The sequence below is a fragment of the Triticum urartu genome, chromosome 3A, assembly GCF_056163025.1.
Source record: "Triticum urartu cultivar PI428250 chromosome 3A, HENAU_Tu73, whole genome shotgun sequence".
NCBI lineage: Eukaryota > Viridiplantae > Streptophyta > Magnoliopsida > Poales > Poaceae > Triticum > Triticum urartu.
The window spans coordinates 406,818,130-406,828,573 of NC_141875.1; the positions used below are offsets into that span (position 1 = coordinate 406,818,130).

General features: G+C 44.2%; 1 pseudogene; it reads left to right on the plus strand.

The window, feature by feature from the left end:
• Positions 1 to 6,206: 6,206 nt before the first annotated feature.
• LOC147979874 (uncharacterized) lies at positions 6,207 to 7,244 on the plus strand (annotated as a pseudogene).
• Positions 7,245 to 10,444: the final 3,200 nt, after the last annotated feature.

The following is a 10,444-nucleotide window of genomic DNA, read 5'->3' on the forward strand; positions in this document are numbered from 1 at the left end:
TACAAGAGAGTAGAGGGGGGAGAAAACATCATAGGATCCAACTATATTAGCAAAGCTCGTGATACATCAAGATCGTATCACCTCAAGAACACGAGAGAGAGAGAGAGATCAAACACATAGCTACTGGTACATACCCTCAGCCCCGAGGGAGAACTACTCCCTCCTCGTCGGAGAGCACCGGGATGGTGAAGATGGCCACCGGAGAGGGATTGCCCCCTCCGGCAGGGTGCCAGAACGGGTCTAGATTGGTTTTCGGTGGCTACGGAGGCTTCTGGTGGCGGAACTCCCGATCTATTGTGCCCACGGATGTTCTTAGGGTATATGGAGATATATAGGCGGAAGAAGTACGTCAGGGGGGCCACGAGGGGCTCACGAGGGTGGAGGGCGCGCCCAGGGGGGTGGGCGCGCCCCCTGCCTCGTGACCTCCTCGCAGATCCCCCGACATGCACTCCAAGTCTTCTGGGCTTCTTACCTTCCAAAGATGAGTTCCGTGAAGTTTCAGGTCAATTGGACTCCGTTTGATTTTCCTTTTTTTCGAAACCCTAAAACAGGGTAAAAACAGAAACTGGCACTGGGCTCTGGGTTAATAGGTTAGTCCCAAAAAATGATATAAAAGTGTATTATAAAGCCCATAAACATTCAAAACAGTAAATAATATAGCATGGAGCAATCAAAAATTATAGATACGTTGGAGACGTATCACTTCCCATATATAAATCTTTACCTCTCGGCCATTCCGTGACTCCTCGTGATGTCCTGGATCTCATCGGGACTCTGAACAACCTTTAGTTACCACTCATCAAATATCCCTATACTACTCTAGCGTCAACGAACGTTAAGCGTGCGACCTTGCGGGTTCGGGAATTATGTAGTCATGACCGAGACACCTCTGCGGTCAATAACCAATAGTAGGACATGGATGCCCATATTAATTCCTACATATTCCATGAAGATCTTTGATCGGTTGAACCTTTATGACAACATATGTAATTCCCTTTGTTTGTCGGTATGTTACTTGCCCGAGATTCGATCGTCGATATCTCTATACCTAGTTCAATCTCATTACCGGCAAGTCTCTTTACTCGTTCCGTAATACATCATCTTGCAAGTAACTCCTTAGTCACTTTGCTTGCAAGCTTCCTGAGATGTGTATTACCGAGAGGGCCCAGAGATACCTCTCCGATACATGGAGTGACAAATCCCAATCTCGATTCACGCCAACTCAACAGACACCTTCGGACATACCTATAGAGCATCTTTATGATCACCCAGTTATGTTGTGATGTTTGATAACACACAAGGTATTCCTCTGGTATCCGTGAGTTGCATAATCTCATAGTCAAAGGAGTATGTATTTGACATGAAGAAAGCAATAGCAATAAAACTGAATGATCATTATGCTAAGTTAACGGATGGGTCATCATTCTCCTAATGATGTGATACCGTTATCAAATGACAACTCATGTCCATGGTTAGGAAACCTTAACCATCTTTGATCAACGAGCTTGTCAAGTAATGGCTCACTGGGGACATAGTGTTTGTCTATGTATTCACACATGTATTTAGGATTCCGATCAATAAAATTCTAGGATGAATAATAAACATTTATCATGAATAAGGAAATAAGATAACAACTTCATTATTGCCTCTTGGGCATATTTCCTTCAGAGCAGTAGTGCAAGCGATGGTCACGGTGATACTACCGCCCATTGGCGGTACTACCGCTGCAGCTGTCACTACTACTGCTTGTGGCTCTTCTCCCCTACTTCGATGCAGACGGAGGACAATTCCAATGAAATGGAAGGGGTTGATGGGTGCAAGATGAGTGTGAACGTGTTGATTCCAGCCAAGCCATTCCGACGCGGACCCTTTATACGTCTCCAACATATCTACTTTTCCTAACGCTTTTCCTCTTGTTTTGGACTCTAATTTGCATGATTTGAATGAAACTAACCTCGGACTGACGCTATTTTCAGCAGAACTACCATGGTGTTGTTTTGTGTAGAAATAAAAGTTCTTAGAATGGAACGAAACTTTGCGAGGAATTTTTATATAATAAATAATAATTTCTGGAGCCAAGACCTACCGGAGAGGGGCACCTGGGTGGGCACAACCCACCAGGGTGCGCCCCCTCTCCTGGCGCGCCCGGGTGGGTTGTCCCCACCTGGTGGGCCCGCAGACCCTGAAACCGATGCTATAAAATCCTATATTTCCAGAAAAAAACAGTGAGAAAGAATTATCGCGATTCACGAGATGGAGCCACTGTCACCTCCTGTTCTTCATTCGGAGGCCACATCTGCAGTCCGTTTGGGTCTCCAGAGAGAGGGATCTTCCGTTCTTCGTCATCACCAACCCTTCTCCATCGCCAATTCCATGATGGTCCCCACCAGGAGTGAGTAATTCCTTCATAGGCTCGCTGGTCAGTGAGGAGTTGGATGAGATTCATCATGTAATCGAGTTAGTTTTGTTAGGGCTTAATCCCTAGTATCCACTATGTTTTTAGATTGATGTTGCTATGACTTTGCCATGCTTAATGCTTGTCACTTTGGGCCTAGGTGCCATGATTTCAGATCTGAACCATTTATGTTATCACCATTATATCCATGTTCTAGATTCGATCTTGCAAGTTATAGTCACCTACTACGTGTTATGATCCGGCAACCCCGGAGTGACAATAGTTGGGACCACTCCCGGTGATGATCGTAGTTTGAGGAGTTCATGTATTCACTGTGTGTTAATGCTTTGTTCCGGTTCTCTATTAAAAGGAGGCCTTAATATCCCTTAGTTTACAATAGGACCCCGCTGCCAAGGGAGGGTAGGACAAAATATGTCATGCAAGTTCTTTCCATAAGCACGTATGACTATTTACGAAATACATGCCTACATTATATTGATGAACTAGAGCTAGTGCCGTATCACCCTAGGTTATAACTATCTCATGATGAATACCATCCAACAAGTCATCGATCCAATGCCTACGAGTTTATCTTATATTGTTCTTGCTAAGTTACTACTGCTATCCTCATTGTTATACTTGCTACCAAATTACTGCAATCACTGTTACCGTTACTATTGTTGCTGTCACCACTATCAAAACTATCATATTACTTTGCTATTGATTACTTGCTGCAGATAATTAATCTTCAGGTGTGGTTGAATTGACAACTCAGCTGCTAATACCTTCAAATATTCTTTGGCTCCCCTTGTGTCGAATCTATAAATTTGGGTTGAATACTCTACCCTCGAAAACTGTTGTGATCCCCTACACTTGTGGGTTATCAACCCCCTCTCGATAGTACGGTTTTCCCTACGACTCAAATCCGCCAGAAAAGAAATGCGGGAAATAAAATTGTCTTCTCTTCAAACTCCGAGGGGCACGAAACGTCTTGTGCCATATGCTTAATATTCTGGAAAGCTCAGTGCACACGATTAGTCCGCAAACATGTTGTCATCAATCACCAAAACCACTTAGGGAGAAATATGCCCTAACACAACGTAGGATGAAGAAACATATGAAAGAGAGCTTGAATGCCTACTGTTGGGAAATAGTGCTTAATGTATGAGATATACTAACCCGATAAAACACACTTACCACAGTCTACAAAATCCAGATTCCTGCATGTATATAGTGAACCGGTAAAAAGGTTACACGAACCAATAGATGCATGATAAGAGAGGGACTCATATAAAAGTAGTTTTCCCATGAATATCTTGGAAATCTTGTGATGATGCAATAGTAGCGTTCTGGTAATAGTATGTTGATATCTGCTACATTTAAGTTAGGCACATCATGGAAGTGTAGAAATTATGTATATACATGCACATGAGACATTAGTATTTGTAAGTAATAGTAGCAGCAAAAATATGCTAGTTCTAAATTTGAAGGTTGCAAATATACACATTCATATACATCGATTAATGTGTTATCGTTGTAGAGACGACATCTCTGCTGCTCTAAAAGGTGCTTTGAGTGTCTGCATCAACCTTTAGGAATTGCGGCTGGGCTGCAGAAGATCTAAATAACAAACCACAAACTCCACATATACATTGTGAAGATAAGTATAATAAGCATAGAGAATTTTTGACATTTTACCTTCATACATCAACAGAAATTGATGTATACTATCGTTGTTATGTAGCCATGGCCATCATACTAAACTACGATGCAAAAAAATTGAGGTTCGTCATTTATATTCCAAGATATGAGAAATAAAAGGTTTACACAAAGTTCACTGGGATGAATTTATAAAATTAGCTAGGAATTACTACAGTTTGTCTGTTGGTTCACTTTTCAGAAATCTCTACTAACGAATGATTTTATAACAGAAAACTAACTTTACAAATTTCATGCATGTAAAAAATAATACAACATAAGGTTTTTCTATTCATTAGTGTCCACATCACAAGAAAACAGAACTGGACATTTACTAAAACTAAAGAAAGGTTCCTACAATTCATAATATAACTAATTTGTATGGACTGGAACTGAATCACTTTGAATAAAAAACATCCACAGGCAAGACCAGAAGATCGGAATCTAACAGCAGCAGAACTTGAGACACACTGTTACTTGTGTTCTTGAGGCATATGGTGCATCAGTACGTCTTATGTGGCGAGTGCACTGTATGTTCCCCCAATTTACTTTTGTGTAAGAGCTGCCATTATGTTCCAAGGTAAGTAACACGAAATAAGTTTTGCTATCTAACTCAGGCAATTTTGTGGTTCAAAAAATGTATAGTACCTCCGTTGCAAAGACATGCAGATGTGATCAACTCATTCCAACTCCTTAAGTCAATTGTTTCCTTTTGGGTCTTTGATTCGGAAGTTGTCATATCAGACTATGTTTCTGTTGTAAACAACACAAACAAAAATTTCAGTTATGCTACATGCATTGCAACGGGAGTTTAAAAAAATTCAAATACCACCCCCTCCCCAACCCACCCTCGAAGTTGAAAATCTCGAAAATCTAAACGTTTGATTCATCTGTATTCCTGTGCATGTCAATCGGAACTTAATATTACTAAAGCAACTTTAAATTCTAAGATTTGCAAGCTTGAGTATTTTTACATGTCTAGTTTTCAGAAGAAAACAAGATTGATGTTTGCTTTACAATTATATCGAGTTTTCAGCTTTAAACTTCATTGTCAGTCTACTTGTACATTCCCAGCTAAACTTCAGCCACTTTAGCTAAATGGGGCATTGTATACATTGGCACAATGCCCAGTGTTTTTAATGGCCAGCCTCAAAAGATAGAAGTACTTTAGCATATATATGTATATTCAGACCAAGAACCCTTGCCAATTCCAACAATAAATACATGAAAAGTACATGTGATTGAAGTAAACTACAGAAGAACCTCGACAAAGTAACTATTGTTAGCCAATTAGAGCAAAATACAAAATAAATATTGACAAGAACAACATATATAACATTTTGGATGATGAATAAGTTAATACATCCGTTCCCTAACTTCATTTACGAATCATATAAGATGTTGTATGGCTCGTATGTCAATAGTAGTTCGTGTTCTTTACTTGGTATACATATCAATGTGTATTTGAAATTTGAAAGCTATTAGGCAAACAACATTGCAGAAAGGAAAATTTTACCAAGCCACAAGGGAAGATGAAGACTGAAAAGTCCGAGAAAATAAAATGGATTTTGGATATCAACCTTTTCTTATCTTTCTCTCCAGCAAATATTTTGAGAAGCACTGATGTAGATAGGGACTTTGATTCCAAAGTATTGAAGTAAATATATGTGGTATATCCTAAGGTTGCACCAGAGGTATTCAAAATAGATGTTCCAATATTACACTCTGTTTTTTAATAAAAAAATGTGTCATTTGGTCTCTCCACATCCAAAAAATCTGGTTTGCATTCAGGATGAACTGCATTTCTGCTTGCAGAGTAAATAGCACTAGCGGTCTAAGAACTTGCACTGCGGGTGCACTTAAGTCACACTACTTGCAAACCAGAAAAACCCATCACAGAACTTGTGTTGCGGGTGCAATTAAGTCACACACGCAAGCTGAACCGCGCCGACGCCTTGTTTTTTCTGTACTTTTGCACAAAAGTCCTTCCCGATATTGTTTGAGGGTCGTATTGCAAAGTCGCAGATTTATAACCGAATCGAATCTTAGTTCCCAAATTGAAACTAAATCCCTATCTCTCGTCCACTCTCACACCTTCCGGCGATGCTGACAGATGGGCGGCGGCAGCAGGAGCTTGAGCGGTGGCGGAAGTAGGCGTGGTGCCGCCATCATCATGGCAGGCAGTATGGCAGGCGTGGGCAGCAACAAGGAGAGCATGGCACTGGCTAGCCACGCCGTCGCCGGCGTCGGTGATGGTAGGTCTTCGGCGACTGCCATGGCATGGTCTCGCATCCGGGACTCGCGTATGTTTCCTCAAGAGGTGTGGCAGCGGGACGAGCCGGAGATGCGGCCGGAGTGCTAGCGGATTTTCATCGCTCGCACTTCTAGCATGGCGGCGCTCAAGCAATATTTTTATGGCCGTGTCCTGTATGCCACCATCATTGGACAGCCGGGGAGCATGGTAACGCCGGAGGCGCTAGCGGCGGCAATGGTGTCTCACTGTGCTGTCCAACGGACGACAACCAAGGTGGAGGTCAACTGCCCACCATTCCATTTTTTCGTTCACTTCGACTCGATGGATGATTGCACTCGTGTGGTGCACGCGTCGGAGCAGCTTCATTGTTGTGGCAGCAGGATTTCTTTTCAGCACTGGTCAAGCTTCTCGCGTGCCAAGCCGGGGAAGCTCGAGTACAAGACGTTGCTGAGTTTGGAGGGGCTCCCGGAGGAGGCTTGGGATGCACACACCATCAACCTGGTGCTCGCCAGTGTCGACGGCAAGCTCATCGACATGCTCCCGGCCACTGACAAGTGGGTGTTGTTGGTCACCGTGTGGCTGTGCAACCCTTCTAGTGTGCCAAAGGTGCTCACCATGTCTGTTTCTGCACCTCGTATGGGGCCATGGAAGCCAGACTCCGAAGATGAGAATGCACATTCACCGTCGGCTCCAAATTCTCCCACAGAGTGTGCAACCGTAGATTTTCTAGTGATTATGCATGTCAAACAGGTCATCGACCATGGCCCATTGCTAACTGAAGGCTTGGTTGTACAATTTCTCCCTGATGAAGATGAAAACCTTACCCGCAAGCATACTTTCAGCACATGGCGCGGCAAGATAGATGGCACTGGCCCTGGTCAATATGGCCAAGCTTAATTGAGAAGCACTGGAGCTGGAGAACTTATCAATTTAGTTATGTATTGTCAGTTTGGTCATTGTCATTTGAACTAGCTGATCTTGTACCCTATTATGTCTGTTTCTGTCAGTTCGGTTATTGTCAGTTTGTAATGTTTGGATGATGAACCAATCTGTTTTGTGAACTTTAGTGTTATTATGTTGTAATGTTGGCTGGTGTGTTGTGTGTAAAACAAGTTGTGCAATTTGTTTATGCACTTCCTACTCAACTATTACCAGGACACATTTGTAAAGCAATGTTGAACCAGTCTAATTGAACCAGTCTATTTGAACCAGTCTACTTTCACATATGCTTGCTGTCTTACATCAACAAGTTTACATAGACTGATAGCATGCAAAAGACCACACCAACTAGTTCAGTACATAATAGTAGTACTTAAGTTACAAAATACCAAAACAAATGCATTGCAAACCATCTCATTCTTCAACTTCTAGGGCTTCTTGTGTGCATCAGAACTCGGTTTGCTCTTCCACATGTGTGCTTCTACTAGACCCTTCTCCAAATAGCAGCCACTTCAGTCCCTTTGTTTTTGTTTCTTGTTTCTTGTGGCACCACCTCTTGCTCCTCCTCCTTGTGGTACTCTGCCTGCTTGTGGCCCACCTCATATTCCTCTTGTTCCTCTCACTCTGACTAGTGCTTGTCCAGAACTAGTAGCTCTTCCAGCTCCAGCTCCAATATGCCCTAGAGGTAATAATAAAATGGTTATTATTATATTTCCTAAATCATGATAAAGGTTTATTATTCATGATATAATTGTATTGACCAGAAACTTAAATACATGTATGAATGCATAAACAAATACCATGTCCCTAGTGAGCTTCTACTAAACTAGCTCATTTATCAAAGATGGTTAAGGTTTCCTAACCATAGACATGAGTTGTCATTTGATAATAGGATCACATCATTAGTAGAATGATGTGATGGACAAGACCCATTGGTTAGCTTGGCATATGATCGTTCAGTTTATTGCTATTGCTTTCTTAATGTCAAATACATATTCCTTCGACTATGTGATTATTCAACTCCCAGATACTAGAGGAATACCTTGTGTGCTATCAAACTTCACAACGTAACTGGGTGATCATAAATATGCTCTACAGGTATCTCTGAAGGTGTTTGTTGAGTTGGCATAGATCGAGATTAGGATTTGTCACTTCGAGTATCGGAGAGGTGTCTCTGGGCCCTCTCGGTAATACACATCATAAGAAGCTTGCAAGAAAAGTGACTAAGGAGTTAGTTGCAAGATGATGTATTACGGAACGAGTAAATAGACTTGCCGGGAATGAGATTGAACTAGGTATGAAGATACCGACGATCGAATCTCAGGCAATTAAGTAACATACCAATGGACAAAGAGAATTACATATGTTGTCATAAGGTTCGACCGAGAAAGATCTTCGTAGAATATGTAGGAGCCAATATGGGCATCCAGGTTCCGATATTGGTTATTGACCAGAGAGGTGTCTCTATCATGTCTACATAGTTCTCGAACCCATAGGGTCCGCACGCTTAACATTCATTGATGATATAGTGTTATATGAGTTATGTGATTTGGTGACCAGATGTTGTTCCGAGTCCTAGATGAGATCACGGACATGACGAGGAGCTCTGGAATGGTCCGGAGGTAAAGATTGATATATAGGATGATACTATTTGGACACCGGAAGAGTTTCGAGGCATACTGGGTAGTCATCGGGTCACCAGAAGGGGTTTCAGTAAGCCCCGGGAGGTCTATGGGCCATATGGGCCAAGAGAAGGGAGCACACCAGCCCACAAGGGGCTGGTGCGCCCCTCTATGGCACCCGGCCCTAGGGAGAGAAGGAAAGAGGGGAGTAGGCCTCCTCCTTCCTTCCCTGTCCCCCTCTTTCCTTCCCCCTTAGGGGAATTATGGAAGGCGGGCGCAGGCCAGGGCAGGAGCCCAGGGCTGGCCGGCCACCTTTGTGGTGTGCCTGGCTGCCTCCCCTCTCCCCCACCTATATATACGTGGGAGGGGGCACCACACAAGGGACACAACATTGTCTTAGCCGTGTGAGGCACCCCTCTCCAAAGTTTTGTCCCTCGGTCATATTTTAGTAGTGCTTAGGCGAAGCGCTGCGGAGATAGCATCACCATCACCATCACCATGCCGTCGTGCTGCCGGAACTCATCTACTACTTCGCCCGTCTTGCTGTGTCAAGAAGGTGAGGACGTTACCGAGCTAAACATGTGCTGAACGCGGAAGTTTCGTACGCTCGGTACTTGATCGGTTCGTGTCGGTGGGAAATGACACCTATGGGGTCACTGGGATCCCTTCTACGGTTGGCAGGCGCGGGGTTGTGCAAAGAGCAGGTCTAGCGGTCAGCACGCAAATCGTTTACCCAGGTTCGGGCCGCGGAGATGCGTAAAACCCTAGTCCTGCTTTGATGTTTATTTAGGTGTTCTTGTGTTCATGAACTAGCTGCGGTGGCTCTCTAGTCCAAAAGATCCGAATCCCCCTCTAGTACGCCTTAGGCCTCCTTTTATAGACAAAAAGGGGTCACCACAGTGGCACACAGGAGGTGGAAAGGTGTACAGTGGATGAGTCTATCCCCTGGCATCGTTGGACAAACACATTTAATGCGCTGCCGACGTGCCCCTCTTACTTTATTGGGGACGGCAAAGAAGCTCGTCCCAGCTATCGTCCCTCGCCTGGCTCCGACGCGCGTCCAAGCTGACAAGGCGTTGTAGCGCCACGTTGGCTGGCTGCTGGGCTGGCGCGGTGGTGGAGCCTTCATGAAGATCTGCATGCCACCACGCAGGTGCTTGCTGAGTCGGTGTAGAGGCCGTGCACTGGCACGCAGATGCCTGCCCAGCTGGTCGAGCTGGCAGCTGTATGGGAGTTGCGGTGGAGGCTTCGGCAGACGTGGGCCTGGCTGTGGCCCCACAGGCGTCCTCGGCAAGGGTCTTGCCGAGAGCCCAGCAAGGGTCTCACTGCGGCATCGCGGTCATCCCCGGCAAGGATCTTGCCGGGGGTCTCGTGGATTTCCTTGGCAAGGATCTCGCCAAGGATTGTCGTCTTGTAGTTCTCATCTGATCTCGTGTATCTATGATCTCTACAAAGATCTGCATGCCACCACGGAGGTGCCTCCCGAGCCTTGGCTCCAATATGGTTGATGGTGTTGGAACTCCTTGGGCTCAAGGG